The sequence below is a fragment of the Leguminivora glycinivorella genome, chromosome 19 (genome assembly GCF_023078275.1).
Source record: "Leguminivora glycinivorella isolate SPB_JAAS2020 chromosome 19, LegGlyc_1.1, whole genome shotgun sequence".
Lineage (NCBI taxonomy): Eukaryota > Metazoa > Arthropoda > Insecta > Lepidoptera > Tortricidae > Leguminivora > Leguminivora glycinivorella.
Genome location: NC_062989.1, coordinates 915,864 through 923,753, shown reverse-complemented (window position 1 = coordinate 923,753; position 7,890 = coordinate 915,864). Strand labels below are relative to the sequence as shown.

The 7,890-nt window shown below is 37.9% G+C and overlaps 1 long non-coding RNA gene across 1 annotated transcript; it reads right to left on the bottom strand.

Moving 5' to 3' along the window:
• Window positions 1-803: 803 nt before the first annotated feature.
• Window positions 804-7,192, bottom strand: LOC125236489. Its single transcript, XR_007178211.1, has 4 exons — window positions 7,058-7,192; window positions 6,611-6,812; window positions 6,043-6,149; window positions 804-1,091 (listed from the first exon to the last, which is right to left on the bottom strand). It is a non-coding gene; the product is annotated as an uncharacterized LOC125236489 (long non-coding RNA).
• Between the last annotated feature and the right edge of the window lie 698 nt (window positions 7,193-7,890).

The window sequence follows — 7,890 nt, the reverse complement described above, 5'->3', positions numbered from 1 at the left end:
CGAAATAAAAAGTAGCCTATGTTTTGTCTCAGGGTCTAAAGATTATCTGTTCCAAATTTCATCAAAATCGGCTGCGTGGTTTAAGCGGGAAAGCGTAACAGACAGACAGACAGACAGACAGACAGACAGACAGACAGAGTTACTTTCGCATTTATAATATTAGTATGGATTAACTTTTCACAGATACCTTTTAATAATTTACTAATGTAACATTGCTTTAATAACTCTTGTGAAGTTCCTTGCAAGTTACACTTGTAATGTACCTAAAAGTAGCTCTCATAATGTTTCATTTGAAACTTCTGCTATGGTTATATTTGGTATGTTGTGTCAACGAATCACTGGCAGTTTATTCGTTTAGTGAAATAATAATATTGCTGCAATTTACTAGATGCACGTTTTGTGCAAGTCACTCGTGAACCGTTCACACAATATTTCATAGGGATATTTCAGGGAACGTGATTTTTGTGGTTGGTAGGACGTCGCAAATATAACTGCACGCAAGGTGCTCTGCAATCTGCGTGAGCCTGAGCGAGCCTCGTGCGGCTGCCAGCTGCCGGTTCAAAGAGATCTCGCTTGATTCGATCGCGATTCGATTGAAACAAGCTAGATTCTCTCCAAAAGCCGACAGCCAAAGGCTCGCGCGCGAGTATGCTCGACAGGTTCGGATCCGTGCGCAGCTTTTACAGATACTTCCCAGCATAATTTTAATGATTATGTATGATCAAAATAACTAGAAACGAAAAAGTCAAACTTAAAAACTACCTCACACAAAAATCATTGATTGTAAAACAAAAACATGGATATACAGACAACATAATTATTTTATTTGAAGTTTTTTCTTCAGACCGCAAAAACAGCACCATACTAATGAAAAATGATATGTATACTTATGTAGTGTTAGACATTTGAATTGAACATATGTTATCATAATACACACAAACACTATTTTAAAACACTGCGTGAATACTACGACGGTTAAGAGCCCGCAGGACCCGAGCTCCTTCTCATATTTGAGAATACACCCGTCGCGCTGAAGATGCGTCACTAAGGCCGTTCGCACACGCACCTACTCCTCGCCTCAGGTGACATACCTGCAAAAAATTAAATTCATTAAATCTATAATTCTGATTGTACACGTGAAACATGAGTTTGCCGCTGATGAGATGAAGGATTTATGATATTTTGTATGATTTAACTTTATTGATTATTATTATTATTTGCCTGAGCGCTTTTGGAGCTCGCATCCTGCACAGTCTCCAATACGTCTGCACGATTTCTTAGAAACTGATAAGTCTTCAAGAGGAGACTTTGCAATTGTGGTTTTGTACATGGAATTTTCCTGTACTTAAAATATTTTATACCATACAAAATTACAAATGAAGCATTAGATAATTATAAGAAACACATTCGCAAAAGTTATTTTTAAATCAAATTTCTATTGAATATGTCTGATAGCGTGCATTAGGGTAATTTCGAAAGTCACAGAAAAATCACCATTATTTCCATCATCATATCAATATTCCCCTTTCGAAATTACCCGAGCATTTCTGTGCTTCGAAATTACCCCAATGCACCATGCTAAAAGAGTTGACCGTGACGTCACTAAACACGAATTCCTACTATTTCCATAATTAGCAAACTTAAAAAGAAGCTGATTTGTGTGCTACTCTGCGGAGGCGAATGACCGAAATGAACTGAATCTTTCCGTGCTCTGAGAATCGGTCTTTGCTCATTTAGTTCAGTACAGGATCGGCGAACACGAGCGGTTTGGATCGAGAACGAATGTGTGACTGCGCCGACCGAGAGTGAGAGCAGAGCAACAAAAAAAGTCAAGTTTTCATATTAAACTTCGGTTACTTACAACCTTTCGGCCCGGAATGTTACTATCTGTAGACTATTCGTATCATTTTGACACTACTCGGTCCCATTCGTTCTGATCTTTCCGACCGCAACGGTCGCTGGTCTGGCTGAACTAAATGAGCAAAAGACCTAAAAGAGCGAACTAGTTCGTGGGGGTGACTGAACGAGATCGGAGCGCTCCGATCAACGAACGAAACGGCACAAGCCTAATGGCGACTCTGCGGATGCCAGAACCATAGCGAGCATCCAAAAGTCCCAAGCCTAATAATTAAATGCAACTAAATGTACATATTATGTTTATGACTGTACCTATACTGCCCCGCTAAGCCGAGTGGCGCTATCTCAAAACCAAATGATTTTGGAAATGGAACTGTCAGTTATAGATCCATACTAATATTATAAATGGGAAAGTGTGTGTGTCTGTTTGTTTGTCCGTCTTTCACGGCAAAACGGAGCAACGAATTCGAACGAATTGACGTGAACGAGTTGACGATTTGACGTGGTGATTGATTTTTTAAGTGGATATAGTTGAAGGGATGGAGAGTGACATAGGCTACTTTCTGTCTCTTTCTAACGCGAGCGAAGCAGCGGGCAAAAGCTAGTACTTTATAAGTTAGCTGTGGATTTCCGTTTGAGATAGCGCTTTTCGGCTTTAGGAGGCCAGTATAGGGGGCAACGAAATAATGGGCTTTGAGCGTGGAAGGGACATATCTCCGTCTCACTTACCTGTACACCTCCTGACATAATAGCTCATAAGCAGGGAGCGTACTTTTCATGCCGATGACATTAATCTGACATCACGCTCCAAATTGGGTGATCCCAAATAGTTTTATTGTAAATTATTAATCATTAGTCGTCAATTATTTTAATCATATACAAATTACTTCAAATACAGTAGTCCATTTACATGTGGCATAAATAATACCTACTTGAAATGTGAAACGTGAATAAAATTATTTGATTTGTTTTTATAAATAAATTTAAATAGTATTGTTAACAACACATTACAATAAATACGTAGAAAAGAGAATTTCTCTCTAACGTAAAGCACACCATCCTTCTTGCATTCATTACCATGCAAATAAATTCATAACTTAAAATGATATTGATGACTAATGATTAATAATTAACAATGATACAATTTGTGATCATCCTATATGGAGCGTGACGTCAAATTGATGTAATCGGCACGAAAAGTACGCTCCCTGCTCATAAGGTTCAGGTGGAATGCGGAATTACTGAAAGTACATAAATTTACTAAGTTGTAATGATTTTTTCAATACGTACATAATAAAAGGCATTTGTACGTCAATTTCCATAAGAAAAAAGTAGATAATGTAGATTCTATCTATGAGTACCGATACAATCAAAGCCCATTATTTCGTTTCCCCCTATAGGTGCAGTCATAAACATCATACGTACATATTGTACGTTATACGTAATTACGTACATCATTTTACCATAGTTAGTTGAAGTTCATTATGAAGGCATCGCCGCCGCGCCGCAGAATAGCACACGCTGAATTGACTAAAAGGAAAGTAGACTTCCCACTTAATGCTAGTTAGTTACACTGTCCAGTTTTTGGACAACTATATATATTATAAGAGTGACCCACATGTCAGTGCGCTCCCTAAGCGTATGAATTCAAGACTCTCAAATTTGTTGAAACATGGTCTACAATAAATTTAATTGACTTACGAGATTTGTTATTAAGAGTAAAGTTTAAAAAAAACCGGCCAACAGCGTGTCGGGCCACGCTTTCCGGCCGTAGTTTTCCGTATTTTTCTCAAAAACTACTGAACCTATCAAGTTCAAAACAAATTTTCCTAGAAAGTCTTTATAAAGATCTACTTTAGTATTTTTTTTTTATATTAGGGTTCCGTAGTCGTAGTTTCGCCATGTCTGTCTGTCCGTCCGTCCGCGGATAATCTCAGTAACCGTTAGCACTAGAAAGCTGAAATTTGGTACCAATATGTATATCAATCACGCCGACAAAGTGCAAGAATAAAAAATGGAAAAAAATGTTTTTTTAGGGTAACCCCCCTACATGTAAAGTGGGGGCTGATATTTTTTTTTCAAACCAACCCCAACGTGTGATATATTGTTGGATAGGTATTTAAAAATTAGTAAGGGTTTACTAAGATCGTTTTTTGATAATATTGATATTTTCGGAAATAATCGCTCCTGAAGGAAAAAAAAGTGCTTCCCCCCCCCCTCTAACTTTTGAACCATATGGTTAAAAAACATGAAATTTTGAACTTGATAGGTTCAGTAGTTTTTGAGAAAAATACGGAAAACTACGGAACCCTACACTGAGCGTGGCCCGACACGCTCTTGGCCGGTTTTTAGGGTTCCGTAGTCAACTAGGAACCCTTATAGTTTCGCCATGTCTGTCTGTCCGTCCGTCCGTCCGTCCGCGGATAATCTCAGTAACCGTAAGCACTAGAAAGCTGAAATTTGGTACCAATATGTATATCAATCACGCCAACAAAGTGCAAAAATAAAAAATGGAAAAAAATGCTTTATTAGGGCACCCCCCCTATATAGTCTTTATAAAGTTCTACTTTTGTTATTTTTTTTCATATTTTTTTAAGTTGATAGGTTCAGAAGTTTTTGAGAAAAATACGAAAAACTACGGAACCCTACACTGAGCGTGGCCCGACACGCTCTTGGCCGGTTTTTTTTTTTAAACATATGGTTCAAAAGTTAGAGTTAGAGAGTCTTTTTTTTCCTGTAGGAGCGATTATTTCCGAAAATATTAATATTATCAAAAAACGATTTTTTCTCAAACATGCAATGAAATATTGTCTTTACGTTCCTTAAAATGGGCTGGGAAGTGTCGCTTTTTGGGCGCAACAACTCGAGAGGACTGTAAAGGGATTTCATATTATTTTTTAGGCCTAGGCCTGCAAAGTAACTTTTTTTTATAAAATATTGTCCTTTAGAGCATTTTTTTTTATTTCATTGTATGTTTGAGAAAAGCACTATACATGCCTCGGCGTGAAAACGGATTCCCGGCCTCGTATCCCTATCCGGCCTCGCTCGCACGCTCGCTCGGCCGTATATACCCACTTGGCCGGAAATCCTCATTTTCCCGGCCTCTGATGTAATGTACTATAGTAAGCCCGTATTGATTTTTAAATACTTATCCAACAATATATCACATGTTGGGGTTGGAATGAAAAAAAAATCTGTCCCCACTTTTACATGTACCCTAACAAAACACTTTTTTTCCACTTTTTATTTTACCACTTTGTCGGCGTAATTGATATACATATTGGTACCAAATTTCAGCTTTCTAGTGCTAACGGTTACTGAGATTATCCGCGGACGGACGGACGGACAGACAGACATGGCGAAACTATAAGGGTTCCTAGTTGACTACAGCACCTTAAAAATGATGTGAGATTGAGATGATTATTTATCAATACATTCTTATTATAGGCTACTTTCCTTCTAGTCAAATCAGCTTCTTTTTAAAAACTCTCAAAACGAATTTGAATGATTTGCTGATATGGAAATTAAATGAAAACGTGTCGACTGACATCAAGGTCAACTCATATGGTCATTATAAATTTCAATGAGACTTCTTAAATAGAAATTGGGTTTAAAAATATGGCAGATTATTTTTAAAGGCAATTTCTATTTAAGTTTTGCTTCGTCAATCTCCTTGCTCTCGTTATCACTACTGTCATTGTCCGACATTTTGTATTTGGGTGAATCAACTTTTTCTTGCTTTTTGCAAGAATTACCCTTACTTATTATTAGGTCTACTTTTGTGATTTTTAACCTTACCATCGTGAATAAAGATCCTTATTTCACGTATACCAATTACGGAAAAATTTAAAAACGATTCATTTTTAATTAAAACAATATGTGACCCAGTGGAAGAGACACTTTTTTCATACAAAAGTGAGGGACAGCTATGTCCACTGGGTCACTGCTCGAAACAAAGTTATAAAATAGGAAATCCTATAATTACATGTTGTATTGCATAGCTATTATATTTGTCTTTAATATAATAATTATACATTAATTAGACTAAATCCCAATTAAATTTTCTGACCACATGTAGTCGAAGTATGCGAAATTTTCCTGGCAAAGAAAAGTTGATTCACCCATTTACTGAATAAAAATACAGAAATAAATAAATGAAGAGAAGGGTAAAATGTGCAAGCTAACCAAATTCCATCGGGCCAAACAAGGTGAGTGCACTGTCGCGTTGACACATGGATCTGCAGTTGGAGAATGGCCTGGCACGAAGTAGCGGGGCGCTGGGCCACAACCATCTGAAATGTCCGGTACGTGGGCTATATAAAGCAAGTGCAAATAACAGGGAGGGAGGTGCAGAAACAGTTAATGAGAAAACCCAGGAATATTTATGAACACACACAAATAATTTGCAATTAAATGCACCCAAATATCAAATGCTACGCAAACGCTACACATCTCTTAGGTTAATTAAGCTGAGCTCGGACTATCAAAGGGTCATGTTGGACTATTTACATGACGTTTTTATACTTGGTACACAATAAAATACAATATAAATGTTGTAGACAAGATACAAATATTGTACTCTCGACGGCTTTTTATTGTCAAGTTGTAATATCAAGCAATCACAACTGACTACATACCTAAGGGTCACTTGCACCACCGAAAATGGAGGGTTAACCCGAGGCTAACCCACCATTTCATATGGAATTTGACAGTCGAAAAGGGAATCAAAATAGACGTATAAATGCGCAACTACCTTTCTAAGCTTGAGAAAGATCCGCCGCGTCATTTGCACCCGACGAGTCCGACGACGAATGCGTGATGACTTGATGACGTGGCACTGGGATAGACTTCACTGGCCATTGCTCGCAGGCCGGGTCCTGTCCTGTTGTTGATCGCCGACTTGTCCAGGATGGCGGCAGATGATGGGGCATGGGGCAACAAAAAGAACCCTGAACCTGAAGACAGTGAAAAATTATATTGAATTAGAATGTTTAAAATAAATCGCGTAATGCGCCATGTCGGTCGTCCGGTGGCGAGCCTTTTTTCTGTAATATGATATCTTGGGGATTCACGCCGCCTCAGTGCGCGCCCCGAGACACGCAACGCTTAAGTGGGAACGCTACCACAATAAACTCAATAAGCTATCGAATAGTTAACTGCCACATAGGCTGTAAATGGGTAATTAAATAGCAAATCTCACCATTTTTCCGATCCGGTCAGCTAGCTTCAGCTAGCGGATTTATTTTCAAGTTCACACAGGCACGCACGACACGATAGAAGATGGCGGCATTGCATTGGCGTCCGCCGTCACGCTCCAGGCGTCGCGGCTTTTTTTTTAATTTATTTCCTGACCATGGATACAAGTCCTTCAGTCGCTCGCGGCGCGTCGCGGTTCGGGGTTGCCAACTCTAAAACCGTTCTCAGAAACAGAGGGAAAATTATATTTATAATATTCAGAGCCCGTAACTTTCATAATAATATTATTTAGTTCCGTCACCGTCAGTGGCGAAAATGCATATCGTGATTTCGCTAGGACGGGTATATACATATAAGTTGTATTTAATAAGAAACCCCCTTAGTAATTAGTCTCTGGCATATAATTTATAAGTGTAGGTATTCAAAGAAGAAAATATTAATTTACGTGAAATGATCAATGAAGGATTTAGAAATAACTGACAAATATTATTTTGTATGTTTTAATGTTTATCTTTTAATATTTATTGTGATTTATTTTCAACACGGAATAAAAGTATAACAGCATCTCAAATAAAATAATTATAATGTATTAAATGATAATGCAAGTTTGAATATACTATACTTATGACGTTTTTCAGTACAAAATCGTGCTTCGAAGTTTCGACCCAGCATAATATAATTCGCTTCTCGCAGTGCGTAAAAAAAGACGATCTGTACTGAAAATGTTTATTAACAAAAACAAATGAGACAAAACAGAGAGAATGTCCTATATAATATTTATTTATTTATATCCGCCAGTGACCAAACTCGGCTGAGCCTGTATCTTGGCTAACTGCG